This window comes from Hippoglossus hippoglossus, chromosome 13, assembly GCF_009819705.1.
Source record: "Hippoglossus hippoglossus isolate fHipHip1 chromosome 13, fHipHip1.pri, whole genome shotgun sequence".
Taxonomy (NCBI): Eukaryota; Metazoa; Chordata; class Actinopteri; order Pleuronectiformes; family Pleuronectidae; genus Hippoglossus; species Hippoglossus hippoglossus.
The window spans coordinates 27,707,879-27,726,306 of NC_047163.1; the positions used below are offsets into that span (position 1 = coordinate 27,707,879).

The 18,428-nt window shown below is 41.4% G+C and overlaps 1 long non-coding RNA gene across 1 annotated transcript in view; it reads right to left on the reverse strand.

The window, feature by feature from the left end:
* Positions 1 to 4,974: 4,974 nt before the first annotated feature.
* LOC117772566 overlaps positions 4,975 to 18,428 on the reverse strand; it is a 38,523-nt gene continuing 25,069 nt past the window's right edge. The window contains exons 3-5 of the long non-coding RNA XR_004615793.1: positions 14,130 to 14,260; positions 6,673 to 6,681; positions 4,975 to 4,985 (exon numbers count right to left, since the gene is read on the reverse strand). This is a non-coding gene — a long non-coding RNA (uncharacterized LOC117772566). The remainder of the gene's footprint in view (positions 4,986 to 6,672; positions 6,682 to 14,129; positions 14,261 to 18,428) is intronic.

The following is an 18,428-nucleotide window of genomic DNA, read 5'->3' on the forward strand; positions in this document are numbered from 1 at the left end:
ATGCCTAAACCCTTGACGAAGAAACAAATCATGTCATTCATCGTAGAACGTTCATTCCTGACTTTGCTCTTCTTGAAGCCCCTTTAGGTGCTCTGTACCATGGCAAATCACTCACTCCTCACGAACGTGTCGTTTGGACTCACGAGGCAGACGAGGCATTTGTCACACTGAAGAGGACGCTGCAGCAATCTCCCACTCTTGCTCTCCCTAACCCTGACAAACCTTTTGTTCAGGCTGTGGATGAGAGAGACCGCTGCATGACTTCTGTCCTCCTTCAGTCTCATGGTGACAAATATCGCCCTGTCGCCTACTTCTCCGCCAAACTTGATCCGGTGGCAGCTGGCCTTCCACGTTGTTTGTGTGCAGTGGCCGCCTGTGAAAAAAGCCGTCCTTGCCTCACGAGACATAGTAGGTTACTCTGACTTGACACTCCTTGTTCCTCATGCTGTGTCTCTCATTCTTACAGAACAGAAGACCTCACATCTCTCTGCTGCTCGCTGGTTGAGGTATCACACTGTTCTTCTTGACATGCCCAACATCACAGTGAAACGCTGTTCAACTTTGAACCCAGCCACGCTTCTTCCGCTTCCGGATGACGGGGAGGAACACAACTGTGTGGCTGAACTTCAAGTCCAGTGTTCCCCACGACCTGACCTCTCTGACGAACCTCTTTCTAACTCTGACTTGATTCTGTATGTCGATGGCTCCGCCTCACGTGACCCTGTCTCTGGTACTAACTGTGTTGGTTTTTCTGTTTGTTCAGATAATGAAGTTCTCCTCTCGAGTTCTCTTTCTCATCACCTCTCAGCACAGGCAGCAGAGCTCATTGCACTCATGGAAGCATGCAAATTGGCTACTGGTAAAACACTCACAGTCTACACTGACTCCAGATATGCGTTCGGTGTAACTCATGATTTTGGCGCCCTTTGGCAACACAGAAACTTCCTCACATATTCTGGTAAAAAGATAGCACACCACGGTCTCATCACAGATCTTCCGTCTGCCATTTTGCATTGTTAAGAGACATTATTCCACGATGGGGAATTCCTAGCAGAATTTCCAGTGACAATGGCAGACACTTCGTAAACGAAGCTGTCAAACAACTCGGTTCTCATCTAACTATGGATGTGCGAACACACTGTGCATATCATCCAGCCAGTGGTGGAGCTGTGGAACAAGAGAACGGCACACTCAAAACTAAACTTGCAAAGTGCTGTGAAGGCACAGGTCTTGCATCGACAAAAGTCCTGCCTCTGGTGCTGATGTACATGAGGATGAGAAAACGAACCCCACATTGGTGTGGATCCTCCGTCTTCTCCGCTTCCATCCACAGACTTGTGTGATCATGATATGTTGTCCTATTTCTCTAACCTGACTTCTTCAGGAAACAGGTGGCAAGAGCCCTACCAGGTACTGCTAACAACCCACACAGCAGTGAAAGTTGCTGAAAGAGCCACCTGGATCCACGCCAGCCACTGCAAATGAGTACCAGCTCCATCTGACCAGCTGACGCCTTCAACTCAAAGCACACACACTGATACTTCCACAGGTTGAGAAGCACCGAGAGTGTTGTATGATTAACCACACGAGCGTTCTGCCACAACACAGAAGAAATCTGCCTGACAACTGAGACCATGGACAGGCCATGGCATCCATTTCGACATCCAGGGTTGTGTGGCCTGAGAGGCTCACTATACGTGTTACTCATGATCTCCTCTATTATTGTTTTGCACATTATTCTGTCTAGATGCACTCCTGTAAAAGTCTCTGATGATCTAACGAACTGTCTTTTCCTACGGTGTCCTCTCAGAACCATCCAGCACATGCAAATTTGACTAGACACAAGAGAAGTGATTCAGGTCCCCTTGATCCGTAACTTATTCCCCATCCCTCCCTACCTGGACACTGACAGCACAGATGGTTCTGATGACGATACTCAATTTTAGGTTTTTTTATGTTATTTTCTCCCCCCAGATTGCTTATGTGTTTCTTAGTGATTTCACTAGAAAAAAACAGCTACTGCAATTATCCTTTCAACTTCATATTTTATGATGCCTTAATTTAAATCTCTGTGAATTTTTAAGGTTGATGTGAGTTACTTTATGAAGTTTGTACATACTTAATCAATTTTTACTTCCTAGCAAGAATTAAAAAAGTTTTTACTGCATATTTTCAACCTTAGATATACTGTATGTTGACATTTAACGTTTTATTACATTTTAATATGAGTTACTTTTGCCAATCAATACAGTATGTTAAATTTTGATAATGGTTAATGAGATGATGATGTTGTTTGACCTGATTTCCTTCCACTTTCATTTTAAATGCTTGCTCAATTACAGGAAAAGAACTTTTTTTTTCTTTCCACAAAAACAGCAGCGGCTACCTATTGCACCTCCCCGCCATGCATCGATGTTCTAGAACCTCTCCATGGTGGATGTGACCCTGTACGTACGCAAAGTACCAGGGTTGAAGACTCGTCGATATTCTTCAATGATTATGATGTTGATTATGATGTTTCTTGATTATTTTTCGTTAGTGATCATATTTTTATTGATGATCAAAGGGGGAAGTGTAGTGGAAAATTTCACTGACCAGTGTCTAAGGTATTGGAAATCCCCCTGACCAGGTGTCTAACTGCTGTGATACTGTCTACCTGACAGGATGGAACCCTTATTTGGTGGTGTCTCACTGCTATGACCTTGATCAACAGGGTGCATGCCCTTATTTGGTGAAGTTTTTCTTCCAACTGCTACAGCGGACGGACAGACACAGATGATCTCATGTCTTTCATGTCTTTTTTCATATTATGTTTTATGAAACGCCTCTTTGTATAAGTTCTGGCTTTTGTGAACTTGCGGCCAGTTCCATTTTGAGCACCCGTGCTTGTTGTGTAACCTCTGCAGAGCTTACTATTATAAAGACTCAAAGGCAACTCCAGTCTGAGAATTTCATTATTTCAAATCTCAAGATGAATTTCCATCACAGAGTGTAAGAGTATTTTGGTATGTAAGCTTACTACAGTCATAACACAAAAACTCTGAAGGTATATAAAAGCACAATTGTCTATGAAGCCCGGGTGACAGTGTACTTATGCAGTTTACAGGTTTAAATCTTAGTAAAGTTTAATCTTAGTAATGATGAGAATCACCACTCTCTATGCATTTCATTTTTCATATTACTACCAGAGAACAGACAAAAGATTCTTGTGAATAAAGCTACCACTGTTTTTATCCTGTTCATCTTAGTAAAGACCAAGTGAATCAGTGGGTGCAGGCTGATCTCCAGTCTAGTCGTTATAAGTTGTTATATAGAATGTGCATGATTTTTTCTGACTGATCTTTTATGTTGTCTTTTATTACTTATTGGTTTAGGTCCAATGATAACTGTGAAAATTGCTGCTGAAAAGATTGAGATAATGATGAAATAATAGTCATGATAATTGGTAGGACCTGGTAATGGTGCATATTAAATTTGTATGCTGTAAATGTCATGATTAATGGATGAATGAAAGAGACATATTGGTTGTAAACAAAGCAATTTGAACTAAGTAACTGGGTCTTTATTTACCTCACCTGTTTAACAAGTACATTTGATATCTTAGTGAGATCCTGTGCTCTATAATTTGCATAGATTTTAAGGTATTGATGCATACAGTTCCTTGATGTTTACCTGTTCCATATGATATAACTCCATTACAACAGTCATGTCACTCTCAGGACTCTTGACACTTTGTGACTATTTCTTTCATATTTAATATATCTCAACTAGCTTGATGAGGATAATCTCTGTTTCTCCTTGTTAAACTTTTAATTTGAAACAATGTTTGTAATCTTCATGACGTAACTAACTGTGATAGAAAAAAAAGTTAAATGATTTAAGATGTGACTCCTTTTCATGAATGTGAGCCAATATTGGCTGTTAATGTTAATGACTCGTCCATGCACACACAAGTTAGTCATGGAGTTCCACAAGGTTCTGTCCTTGGACCCATACTCTTCACCTTATATATGCTCCCTTTAGGCAACATCATCAGAAAGCACCACGTACACTTCCATTGTTACGCAGACGACACCCAGTTGTACATATCTATGAATATCTGATGAATCTAATCACTTAGTCCAACTTCAGGAATGCCTCAAGAACATCAAGGCCTGGATGACCCAGAACTTCTTACTTCTAGATTCAGACAAAATTGATGTTGTTGTAATTGGCCCTAAGCATCTCAGAGAAACACTGTCTGACCAGATAGTCACCTTGGATGGTATTAGTTTGGCCCCCAACTCTACTGTGAGGAACCTTCGAGTTATGTTTGAACAGGACATGTCATTTGACCCACATATAAAACAAGTCTCTAAGACAGCTTTCTTCCACCTGCGCAATATTTATGAAAATTAGAAACATCCTGTCTCAGAAGGATGCATGCAGGTCCATCCATTTGTTACCTCTAGACTGGATTACTGTAATTCTTTATTATCAGGATGTCACAGTAAGTCTGTGAAAAGCTTCCAGTTGGTCCAAAATGCTGCAGCACGAGTGCTGACAGGAAGTAGAAGGAGAGATCATATGACTCCTGTCTTAGCTTCTCTGCATTGGCTCCCTGTAAAATTCAGAATAGAATTCAAGATCCTGCTCCTCACATACAAAGCCCTTAACAATCAAGCTCTTTCATATATCAAAGAGCTCATATATTATTGTGTATTGTCCAAATAGATCACTTAGCTCCCAAAACACAGGCTCCCTTGTGGTTCCAAGAATCTGTAAGAGGAGAATGGGACGTAGAGCATTCAGCTACCAGGCTCCTCTCCTGTGGAACCAGTTCCCACTCTGGGTTCGGGAGGCAGACACCATCTCTACATTCAAGGTTAAACTTAAAACCTTCCTTTTGGTAAAGCCTATAGTTAGGGCTGGATCAGGTGAGTCCTATACCATCCCTTAGTTATGCTGCTATAGGTCTAGACTGCTGGGGGAACTCCCATCATCCACTGAGCACTTCTCCCCGTCTTTCTGTCTCTCTGCCCCCACATTCATTTACTTACATGTCACTAACTATGTGTCTTTTTCCTCCCATAGTCTCTCTCTCTCTTTCTCTCTCTCTTTGCAGGTATCTCTGACTCCAGAGCTGCAGGATAACAACTATTATTATTATTATTATTATTATTAACAATAATATGTATAAATTATTATATGAACTGTTGTTTCTATCATTAATAATCAATAACATCTTATATATATTGTTGTTATTAGGAGAAAGTGAGCATTAAATTATTGTTGGTAAATGTAAATTAGGCTGAGTTGAGCCATTTATAGCACTTACAATACAAATCTCCTCTGTATGTTTCTATCTATACATTAACCATAATTTGTTTGTGCTGCCTGTTATTACCTCCACCAAGGAGGTTATGTTTTTGCCAATGTTTGTTAGTTTGTTTGACTGCAGGATTATGCAAAGAGTACAGAAGCAGTTTGCATCAAACCTGGTAGAGAAAAGGGACAGGGGCCAGAGAAGGACCCGTTAGAGTTTGGTGCATATCAAGTGAAACGGGCAGACTCAACACTTCACTTTCCTCAACATTGTGAGAGAAGGCATTAAAGACACTTTTGTCAATTTCTCAGGAAATAATGTATTGATGTAGGATGCAAAAAATCCTTGTTGAGCTGTTTATTAACAAACAAATTGTTAGGGTTTGTTTCTAGTTGGACCCCAAAGCAGAGACTGGAGAACCAGATCGGAACGAAGGCAGAGTTTATTGAACAAATAGGCAGAGAAAAGCAGGCTGGGGAGGCAGGGTGCTGGCTGGCTGGAACTCTCCACGGTATGACACGGACACTGAACACCAGGAACGGGAAAAACACTGCACGGAAAAACAAAACGCTGGCGAGCAGCAAGGCACAAGGGAGGTCGAACAAGACGGAATTATCTGGCAGCGTAGTGGAGTCAAGACCAGGCTTTTATTGAGAGGTTGATGAGATGAGATGTAGAGGTAACATGAACGTTACTTTCAGTCGGCCATCTTTAGTGTTGCTATCAGAAGAGGTGTTTAAGTTCTAGCATGAATGCTGGTGGTTCATCTAAATTGTTTTGATGTTTACTAAACAGATATCATAGTCAAGGGCGAAGCTACACCAAGCTAACTGATTCATCCTATCCATAAACATAGACTGTCAGTTTTTGAGCAAGTCAATCTGAGAAAACATACAGTGAAGCCTCATCAGACAAGGGAAAAAAAGGGATGAAAACTTTATCTGGTGTTCTGTGCATTAACTGAGACATCAGTCAATACGCAGGCACGACCATCTCCTTCTTATACCCGAGTACTAGCAACAATACTAGCTTAACCATTTTTATGATTATCTTTCTCAGTGGAAATTACAACAATGTGATGTCCTCCCTGTTAGTCTGAGACCTTTTTGAAATGGAACTAAGGGGGGAGGTGTTGATGGGTACTGACGTACTACGGTAAGCGAATTGCGCCATTTCCTTTTTTCCTGCCGCTGGTGGTGGTCGCTCTCTCTGATCTAGCTCCTCTGCTAACACAGCTATTTATCTATATTACTACGGCTAAAATCGCCAGTCTATATTTAAACATCCACACATACCAACCCCTACTCTTTGGTGCTTTAGCGATTCTGTGTCTGTCCTTCTCACCAGATTCTTCTGTTTGAGCTCACCCTCGTAGGCTAACAGGCTAATATAGCAGCGATGGATTCTCTCCCTCCCTCTTGCTCCACTGCTCCGAGTGTCTAATGTTCACTTACTCCTCCGCCTCCTTTAACAGTAGTGGCACAGTTAACAAATGTAGTGTATTGGTAGCGATGGAGGCGAAGCTTAGCGACTTAGCAGCTTAGAACCTCCGTTAGCTGTAGTTAGCCAGCCCCCGCTAGCATGTAGCTTAGCCTCAGCTAGCAGTCCCTCGACTTGTCCCGTGCAGCCGGGAGCACAGGGCGGCTGGGTGACTGTCCGGAGGGGGCATAGTGCTATCTTAAAAAGCCCACGATTAAAGACCAACCAGCTCACGTTTCAAATAGATTTTCTCCACTCAGCGACGCACGTGTTGAGAAGCAAACTCTGGTCATTGGCGACTCGGTTCTGAGAAACGTGAGGTTAGCGACACCAGCGACCATAGTCAATTGCATGCCAAGGGCCAGAGCCGGCGACATCGAATCCAAACTGAAGCTGCTGGCTAAAACTAAACGTAAATACAGTAATATCGTAATTCACGTCGGCAGCAACGACTCCCAGCTTCGCATGTCGGAGGTCACTAAAGTTAATGTGGAGTCGGTGTGTGCTTTTGCAAAAACGATGTTGGACACAGTCATTTTCTCTGGACCTCTCCCTAACACGACAGGTGATGACATGTTTAGCCGCATGTTGTCTTTTAACCGCTGGCTGTAGAGGTGGTGTCCTGTAAACAGTGTGGGCTTTGTAGATAATTGGCAAACTTTTTGGAGGAAACCTGGTCTTGTAGGAGAGACGGCGTTCATCCCACTTGGGATGGGGCATCTCTCTTATCTAGGAATATTACCCAGTCTATAAAATGACAACCCAGAGTTGGGACCAGGAAGCAGAGCTGCAGTGCTACACACGTCTCTGCGCTCCCTCTGGATCAGTCACACAACCACAAACCCATAGAGATTGTGTCTGTCCACCGTCCCATTAAATTATTTAAATCAAACAATAACAGAGGGAGAATTCCACACAAAAATCTAATACAAATTAACACAACCTCTGCAACAACTCAGGAAACAAAGACTTTTAAATGTGGTCTTTTAAACATAAGATCATTATCATCAAAGGCTATTTTAGAAAATGAACTAGTCTCAGATCAAAAAATAGATTTATTGTCCCTCACTGAGACCTGGCTGCATCCTGATGAATATGTCAGCCTAAATGAATCTACTCCCCCCAGTCATGTAAATTCACACGTTCCCAGAGAATTCGGCCAAGGAGGTGGAGTTGCTGCTATTTTTAACTCCAGTCTATCAATTAATCCTAAATCTAAACTAAGCTACAACTCATTTGAATGTCTTGTTCTTAGTCTTCCACACCAATCCAAGAAATACCAACAGCCAATCACATTTGCTGTAGTTTACCGTGCTCCTGGGGCTTATTCTGAATTTTTAACGGAATTCCCTGAGTTTTTATCAAACCTAGTCCTAAAAACAGATAAAGTTAGTATTGTCTGTGACTTTAATATTCATGTTGACAATAATAATGATAGCCTTAGCGTAGCATTTATTTCAATACGAGACTCAATAGGTTTCAGTCAGTGTGTACACCAACCTACTCATTGTTGTAACCACACACTTGACCTTGTATTATCATACGGTGTCAACATTGAAAATCTAATAGTACTTCCGCGCAATCCAATCCTATCAGACCATAATTTAATAACCTTCGATTTTTTCATTATCAGAATATATGCCACTAATAAAAAACTAATTTTCTAGATGTCTACCTGATAGTGCTGTAGCTAAATTTAAGGAAATAATTCCGATTACATGTAAACCCGTACTATCCGTCGATATAACCAACAAATTCTTTAAAAACCCTAGCTCCACTGAGATTGACCATCTTGTCGATAGCTCTGTAGACTCATTACGATTAACATTAGACTCAATAGCGCCTCTAAAAAAGAAACGTGTGAAACATAGTAACTTAGCTCCGTGGTATAATTCCAAGACACATGAGTTAAAACAAGTATCAAGAAAACTAGAAAGGAAGTGGCGCTCCAGCAACCGTGTTGAAAATCTCCTAGACTGGAAGAATAGTGTTAAAGCATATAAGAAGGCCCTCCACAAAGCAAGAGCCGCCTACTATTCAAAACTAATAGAAGAGAATAAAAACAACCCCAGGTTTCTCTTCAGCACTGTAGCCAGGCTGACAGAGTCACACCTCCACCGAACCCAGTATTCCTCCATCCCTGAATAGCAATTTCTTTATGAGCTTCTTTAATGATAACATTCTAACTATTAGAAATCAAATCAACCATCTCCTGCCCTCAATTGACACTAATACCCTACCAAGAACAGAAATCTCAGAAACAGCTGAGAATCTTACCAATTATTTAGACAGCTTCTCTCTGATCACCCTTGATCAGCTGAACAAAATAATCTCATCTTCTAAACCCACAACTTGTATCTTAGATCCCATTCCTACAAAATTACTTAAAGAAATTCTGCCCCTAATTGATAGTACGTTACTGAACACAATCAATCTGTCATTATCATCAGGATATGTACCACAGTCCTTTAAAATAGCTGTAATCAAACCCATTCTCAAAAAACCCACCCTAGACCCAGAGGTTTAAGCCAATTACAGACCGATATCCAACCTCCTCTTCCTGTCTAAAATCCTTGAAAAAGTTGTAGCCAATCAGCTGTGTGAGTTTCTCCAGGAAAGTAATATATATGAAGACAGAGACAGCCTTGGCAAAAGTCACTAATGACCTTCTAATAGCTTCAGATCAAGGGTTTGTGTCTGTCCTCGTTCTGTTAGATCTTAGTGCAGCATTCAACACTATTGACCATCAAATTTTATTACAGAGACTAGAACAGTTAATTAGCATTAAAGGAACCGCCCTGAACTGGTTTAACTCATATTTTTCCGATCGATTCCAAGTCGTGCAAATTAATGATGAGTCATCTGTGCGCACCAAAGTTAACCACGGTGTTCCACAGGGCTCTGTGCTCGGCCCAATTTTATTCTCATTATATATGCTTCCACTAGGAAACATTATCAGGACACACTCTGTAAATTTCCACTGCTATGCAGATGACACCCAGTTATACTTGTCAATAAAACCTGAACAATGTAATCAATTAACTAAACTCCAAGCATGTCTCAAGGACATAAAAACCTGGATGACCCGCAATTTTCTCTTATTAAACTCAGATAAGACAGAGGTTCTAATACTTGGCCCTAAACACCTTAGAGATACATTATCTAATGATATAGCTGCGCTAGACGACATTGCCCTTGCTTCCAATGAAACAGTCAGGAACTTGGGAGTGATCTTCGATCCTGATTTGTCCTTTAATTCTCACTTAAAACAAATTTCTAGGACCGCCTTCTTCCACTTGCGTAACATCTCAAAAATCAGACATGTCCTTTCTCAAAAAGATGCAGGAAAACTAGTCCACGCCTTTGTTACATCCAGACTTGATTATTGTAATTTCTTATTATCAGGCTCCAACAGTAAGTCGTTAAAGACTCTGCAGCTTGTCCAAAATGCTGCAGCACGTGTCCTGACAAGAACCAGGAAAAGAGACCACATTTCTCCAGTATTAGCTTCACTACACTGGCTTCTGGTTAAATCTAGAATAGAATTTAAAATTCTCCTCCTCACCTTCAAGGCCCTTAATAATATGGCACCATTATACCTTAAAGAGCTGATAGTACCTTATCAACCCACTAGAGCAGGGGTCACTAACAGGCGGACCGCGGTCCGGGTCCGGACCCAGAAGCCGTCCCGTATGGACCCGGACCTACAGCCAAAACAGAAGGTTATGATTTAAAACCTGACGGGGCGCTTCTATTTGTAACCGGCGCAGCTTTTGTAGTCTTTACGGTAATAGTTTAGCGGATGAGGAAACGCATAGACCAATTGCATGCGAGTTAAGCCATCCCATGTGATACTACTCAGCCAATCAAGTCTGTGCATTCCAGGCGGTAAACATTGCGACTCTACAGTGCAGACAGGTGAGAGAGTTAGAGGCAAGTTACACATGAAGAGACGGTAGAAAGAAAAAGACAGATAGAGATACAGGTAGAGAAAACAAAGGGAGAGAAACAGAGGAGTGAGACGGAGAAAGGGAGAGAAACAGAGGAGTGAGACGGAGAAAGGGAGAGAAACAGAGGAGTGAGACATGGGGGACAAACAACATGACAAAAATCATGGGGGGAGAGGGGGGAGGGGGGAGCTGGCTCATTAGCATTTAAAGGAACAGGCACTCAAAACAGGTCACTCTGTGGAGGGCTGTTTTATACAGGGTAAAAGGGTGCTGTTTGAAATGATCCTTGTGGTATTTTGACCAAAGTATGTTACAGACATTTCATTAAGACCCCAAGGAACCATATCAACTGCTATGTCCCCTTTAACAATTAATAAAATTGCACATTAATAGATTGTGGTGGAAATTGGTCAACAAACGAGGTTCTGAGACAAGTTGTCTTTGTAAGTTTATTTGTAAAAGCTTTCTGCAGAAAGGATCACACAGGCACGGTGGAGGCTGCAAGTGAGATGGGTCTGGGACAAGTGTCTGTGCTCATATGCATACACATGCATCCTAAATGTGTTGGAGAGGAAATAGTGTCATGTATGGTAAGGGTGTTTGTCAGTCAGCTGAGTTCTTCGAACAAAGGACAAACACAGTCCAACCACAGAGTACAGCAAAGGTCACTATAGAATTCAGGTGACCTCAGGATCAACTTCTGCAATACATGAATAGACAATGGGCTCACATGCTACATATGTTTTTATTCATGATATTCATATGCTGTCGCGCTTTAGAAAGGTCATCAACTCAACTCGATTTGTGAACACAGCAGGGGATCCCTGCTTCTCCTGGATTTCAACTGACTTTATACTCGGAGGTCAGGCGGAAAAGTCTGTAGAGACTGCGGAGCATCTCACTCACAGATTTGTGCTCACACATGCACCTCCTCCGGACAAAATACGGAGGAACTGCAGATGGAATTCAGTGCATGTCTGAAAGCAGCTTCACATCAACACCTGCATATGGAATCAGAACACACATGCTGTTCTGTCTCATTCTTTAAATAAAATGTTACATCTCTCAAGCCTCTGCTTTTTAACTCTGTGAATTCAATTTCAAAAATTAAAACCCAAGCTGAACCATATATTAAATAACATGGCTCATCATATGTATATGCCTATTATTATCATCGTTTTCATAATGTCATAACTTTTGTATCGTTCTCATGTCTGTATAAAGCACTTTGGTCAACCAGTATTGTTTTAAAGCTCCTCTCTTCCTCTTTTCTTCCTCTCTGCCTCTCTCTTATTATTTCCACAGCTGCTTTCAGCCATTCCTCTGTGCTCCTTCATGCTTCTACACATTCGTATCATCATCATCAGGAGCCATCTCCCTCTGTGACCATAGCCTCAGGCTCGATGCGAGATGAATGCATACAAATTGACTCCGTGGGCCCCACCATTACTTACTGTAAGTTCCATGGTGGCCATCATCCTGGCAAAGGAAAACTGCTGACAGAAGGAGCAATGGCTTCGGGCATGAAAAGAAGACTAAAGACTGTTCATTCTGACAAGACAAAGGCATCTTAGCACCTATACCAGTGGAGCTGGTAAATCTTTTCTCCAGCAGGGGCTATACCAAAATCTAAAACATACATACCAAAAATCAAGCAAACGTGTATTAAGGTATCTGCTGAGCTGAATGAACATTTGTATATGTGTGTGGTAAGTCAGTAGAGTGAGAAGTGACAAGATGACCACAATGATCAACACCAAGCTCTTTGCGCAAGTTATTTTCAGTGAATTAATTCAGTACTAAGTGAATTACAGCCTCCAATGACACTCAAGTTCAACAACTCATCAAGCTGCAGATGTATCTCAAACCTTGTGTTTCAATTAATGGAACACATCCCTCTGCTGCCACCTGTTGTGTGGTGGGATGTAATGCTGTTGAGGCACTGGAGAAATGCACCAACAACCAAGGAGGCAGGAATGCACATGAGCAACATACAGCCAGTGTCACCGGGCAAAGATCCAGCCACAGGCCAGTCAGTAAATTAAATCTGTGTAGAATGATATAATATATTATTTATTATATATAATAAATAATTGATATTTGTATTGCAGATTATACATTTCACACACTACCTTCATAAACTTTAAATTGCTCTTAGATCCACCACATCATCAATCAATCAACCCTGTCACCACAATCACAGAGGAAATCAAATTCAATGTTGATACCACTTTCCTGTCACAGCAACTTAGACCAGACATTCCTCTCTCTCTGTGGAGCCTGAACACAGACTCAAAGAGGAACAGACTTAAAAAAAAAAAAATGTATTGTTTTTTTTGGGGTGTATAATAGCATTGCTGCTTGCGACAGTTCATTAATTGGGCTAAACAATATCATTTATAGGCCCAGATGATGCAAGAGCGGAGGATGTTGCGCAGACGACCCTCACTCCTAGTTGCCAGCGCCAACCACCCAGTCCACTTCCCAGTCCACTTTCCTGGGGTTGTACAAACATCAGCTGGCTGTCGGGAATGCAGTGAAGGAAATTGCGACATGAATAGAAAACATTAATAAAACAAAAGCACTTATTGGATGTCCTCACTAATAAATTAGTGCATGACTGAATATGGGTGTGTGTGTGTCAGTATACATTTTGAAATAAGGCTTTTTAACTTACCATCAGAAAAGCATAATGTCGTAGCGAGCCAGCACTGCAGCCCTACCAGGAAGCCCCACATTTGGCTGTGCGTCTTCGTGCTTGTCTGGTTGTGGATCTGCTCCAGGTAGTAAGGGGATGCCATGAGCCATAGGTTGTGCAGGACACAGCACGCCAGGATAATTCTGCACCTTCTCAGGTGTATAAAGGACCTTGCTGCCAGCTGGGTCCAAGCACATCTAACGACCCCTGAGCTGCCAAAATGTGTGCTCTATCACAGGGCTTGTGTGGGTGTGGATGTCATTGTAGAGCACCTCTTTGAGGGTTGGAAGGTTGGAGCAGAACTCTATACTAAATATATATAAATATAATTTTATAAGCTCTAATGTCAGATTTTTTTATGGTAACAATTAATCAGTTAAAATCAAACTACAGATGCACAATTTCATGGCACTAGAAATTGTAGGTAGTGACCGATCAATTATAGACCAATAAACAATTTAACATAAGCCAAAAATGAAGTGAACCCCGCAAGCTAGTTCAGGCAGCCAACTCGAGCTGCGCTGCTCCAATCATGTGACATACATCATGTGACATACCTCACTCTATAATACACACATCTATAATACACACACACCTTATCAGGTGATCTATTTAAGCAGAGAGAAATTTCCCATCTTCCCTTTTGCTCGCACTGCTGCTGCAGTATTGCTACCAGTTGCTTCAGCCCCTCCACCACCCCAGCATCCACCTGTAGGCTCTGACAGGGGGTTACAAGTATTTGCTCATCACTCCCATCATTCCTGTGTAATCATATGGGGGAGTGATTTAATTGGAGCCTAGACGGCAAACACTAAACCTGTTCTACTGCTGCAATAAATGTTTGAACGTGAGTTGTCTGACTGAACTGTTAGTTTACGATAGAGAATATGAAGTTGAGTTGAAGCATTGGAAGTCTCGTCACTTGCCAGCACCGTTACCTCTGAAAAATGCTGTTGCCGCTGAAATGCAATGAATCCTGGAATACGTTGGACTGGGGAAGGACCCACCCACTGGAATCATTGTTTCTTGGGAATGGAAGGACACATCTGTCTGCCACATTTGAAGGAGCCTTCACAATTGGACAGTCTAGTCGCGCTACTGTGACGCAGTTGCAAGGATGCAGCCCCTGAATTGAGATACAGATATGGCAACAAATGTGTCCCAGCCGTTTTGTGTCCCCTATAATCACATCTGTATTTGGTTGGGTCATATTTGGCTGTGTTGTAAGTATACAGTTTTATAGTATTTGCAGCGCATGTGATGTCAAATTGATAGCTTTCTCCATTTGCATGTTTTGCAATCCAAGCGCCGCTGGATTCGGTCTTTCCACCACATTTTGGAAGTAAGGAGTTGAACTGGACATACTTTTGGCAATGTAGTGTATAGAATGCATGTGTAGTATGAGAGTAAACTCGATTGCTTTACATAATACAGCAGTAAAAAATTAAATTATTTTTTGTCCCTAGGGAGAGGGTTAGGGTCTCTTCAAAGTCGCTATATATATATATATATATATATATATATTCAAGTTACTATTATTCTTATTAAAAATACTTCTCATTCAGATGTCAGTTAACCACTGTATGTTCACCTACGACACAATTAACACAACACATAACATTTCCCAAGTTTAATCGTCGATGAATGAAAAAACACCGAAATGTTTTTGTATTCACATACAGACCATGAATTGTCACATAATCCCCTGAAGTTTAAACTGTGAAGATACTGAGGAGCCTTGAGACCAGAAACACCCATGAGCACGCACGCACACATAGACACACAGGAGACTTTAGGGGCAACCTCAGCAGCCTCCCAGAATCCTCAGGAAAAGCTACAAAAAGAGCAAACACATCCAGAAGAGTACATCTCTCCTGATTAGGCGAACGTGCTGAGTGCGGCGGGGGCGGGGAGTGGATGGGTCAGTCCCAAGATTCAGGTGAGATGGACAGCATTTATTTCCTGGGTACCACTCAGTATGGAGACTCCACAATCATGTTTTGTTTTCTTTTATTTAGACAAACCCAAATAAAAGGCACATAAAACATTGCGCATATGTTTACATAATTATTCTCAATGGACATACATTTAAAAAAAATGTAGGAATGTTTTACCTTTCTGCTAATCAGAAAGCCTAGCCTTCGTATATACAAAATTACCATTGTTAATGTTCTAATACAAAAAGATTTATAAAAGGTTATTTTTTTCTTGCATGTCTGTCATAACTAACATGTCCTCTGAACTAAATGGTTTGTACAAAGATATACATTCATTTGCCTTCACATCTGCCAAATTCATCATACAAACTTCACAGAAAATAAGAATCATCTTCCAAATCATAGTTTGGCCAATAAATGGTTTGCTTTTCACATTAGGTTGGAGTCAAATTAAAAACTTAAACCACATGGTTGAATGTAACTGATACATTTATGACCTCGACTTTAAGATTGCAATTCATGTTTCAAGGTTGTTCTTAAAGAGAATATGATAACGTCACAATCATTAGGTTTAAACATAATAATAAAAACAAAAAGCTAATCACAATATTGTTTGGTTGCCAGACCGTGGCCCTCAGCTGTCTAAAATGATGAAGGCTTCCTTCACAAAACTGTTCCATCACACAGCACATCTAGAGGAGGAAGCATTGACATGAGGAAAAGTCTTGCAAAGTATTTCAGGCACACATGTTTACGGCCACTGGAGAAGGACAAATGACGCCACACACTTCCTTTCATCCTAATTTTTTTAGTGTTTTGTTTTCATTAAGTCACTAGTCTTCTAATATGGTTTTTGAACTCAAACCTACTCTGGACTAGCTCAGTCATCCACATGCAACATTGGATAAAAAAACAAAACAAAGATGGTTCATGAAATGGTTTCAAAGATCATAATGCCATTCCACATCAGAGCATTTCCCTTGATGGACAGAGTTGGCATGCATACGGCTAAATTATTGAGCCAAAACAAAATGCAGATGTGGCCGGGTGAACTGTAAAACAAACAAATCATCGTCTTATCCCATTAAACTGAAATGCCCTTGATAAGTACCACTCTTCTGTAGTGTGCACATCCCACAGTTTGCTGCAAGTGCTTCAGAGTTCCTGCACTGAAAAAAGGCTGTCAACTACAAACAGGCCTCAGATCTACAAACTAATTATCTCGCTCTCTCACACACACACACACACACACACACACACACACACACACACACACACACACACACACACACACACACACACACACACACACACACACACACACACCACACACACACACACACACACACACACACACACACACACACACACACACACACACACACAACTGTGGGACAGTTTGTGAGTCTGGTGTAGGAGGAACTGTTGAGGCTGAGATCACAAGACACCTGTGAACATGTCCAGGCCTTTGTTCAGTCACCATGAAAAGCACAACCAAGTATTCAAGTGAAGTGCACCACGTGTTTCTAGTAATTGTGAATGACACATCGCAGCCCTCACATCATCATTCTGACCTATTTCTCTCCTCCATTAACAGGTGTTTTTTTTTTATTTTAATGATTCCACTTCTTCACAAGCTAAACTCAGATGAATCAGCTCATGTAACAAAATCTGACAACTCCTCATTTCAAGTTGGAATTCGAGGGGCTGTATAAGACAATTTGTGCAACTTTCAAAAACAACCTATCCAATAATCAGACCCACGTCTCTCAGTGATTGATCGAGTATGTGATTGCACATGCTCAATTCCGTTCATGGCCTCGTCACTACAGACACACCAAAAAAAGGTCTCTTTGAGAGATAAAGCTGTGGGTTGAAGTGAGGAGGCGGCTGGAAGACCTTCATCTGCTGTTGTGTTCAGCTCCGCTCTGGAATCAAATGACAACCTCATATGTTTGCGCCACATCCCAATACGACCATTACGACATACAACAGGGATCAGGATCAATTAGACCTGTCAGCCCTGATCAAGAGAGTCACTGGACCAGGTAGCTTGGTCTTTTGGTATTTGTCTTTGTGTGCCACTGTCATGATGTTCTAGGACTGAAAAATCACCAATCAGCTAACCTGCCCAATGTCTCCCAGATCCCAGTGAGAGGTGTTTGGATGAGGGGTCCTGTGTTCTGGTGTCCTCTGTTGTCTCTGAATAGTTCAGTGGTTCAACAGATGATGTTCAATCATCACACCCAGGTTATCAACCAATCTGTATCTTGGCTACATGGATAACACTCCTACACTTTTGCTCTTTCAGGTACACCTGAGCTTTGAATACATTCTTTGTGATCACAGCCTCCATTTTCCTGTTAAGATCAACTGCCAGGATAAAAAAAAAAACAAAAACAAAAAAAACCATAAAATAACTACGACAAATAAACAATGCGCTATGCAAGTGAGATCTACAGAGAATTCAGATTAAAAAGGACAAGTCTGAAATTACCTCACCTCTTTATAACTGACACTTTCCCTGAAGAGGCTCTAACCAACAATGAGTTCAGCATGCTGAAAAGTTGGATCTGTGTAGCTACAGCCTGACAAGGCTTAACTGTACCATAGGAGAAAAATGAACAAATATACAAGAGCCATGCTTGTGACATGTAAAACTATCAGTATGTTTTCAACAAGAATTCATCTTTAGAGGCAAAGCACTACATAAAGCAGATGACATGCACTTGCAAATATCTGTGTTTCTGCTGCTTTGTTAGTTTGGCAAGAATAACACTGAGAACCTGTTCAGACCTGGTTATAACTGTCTCTGGTGATCCAAGCTAGTGTGTTTAACTCTGATTTCATCAGTTCATACCTGGCATTAAAATGCATGTCCAGTTGTGATCATACATTTGTTTATAAAGACCAAATTATGTTGTTTTTAGTCAGTGTGGGTCTACAGGCAGGTCTGTTGTCACTATAGGAATGTGGGCACATGTCCCACACTTCCCCAAATGTGCTGCGCAAACAGATCACCTGAAACAGGTGATGATACCAGGTCTGGACAGGGCCTG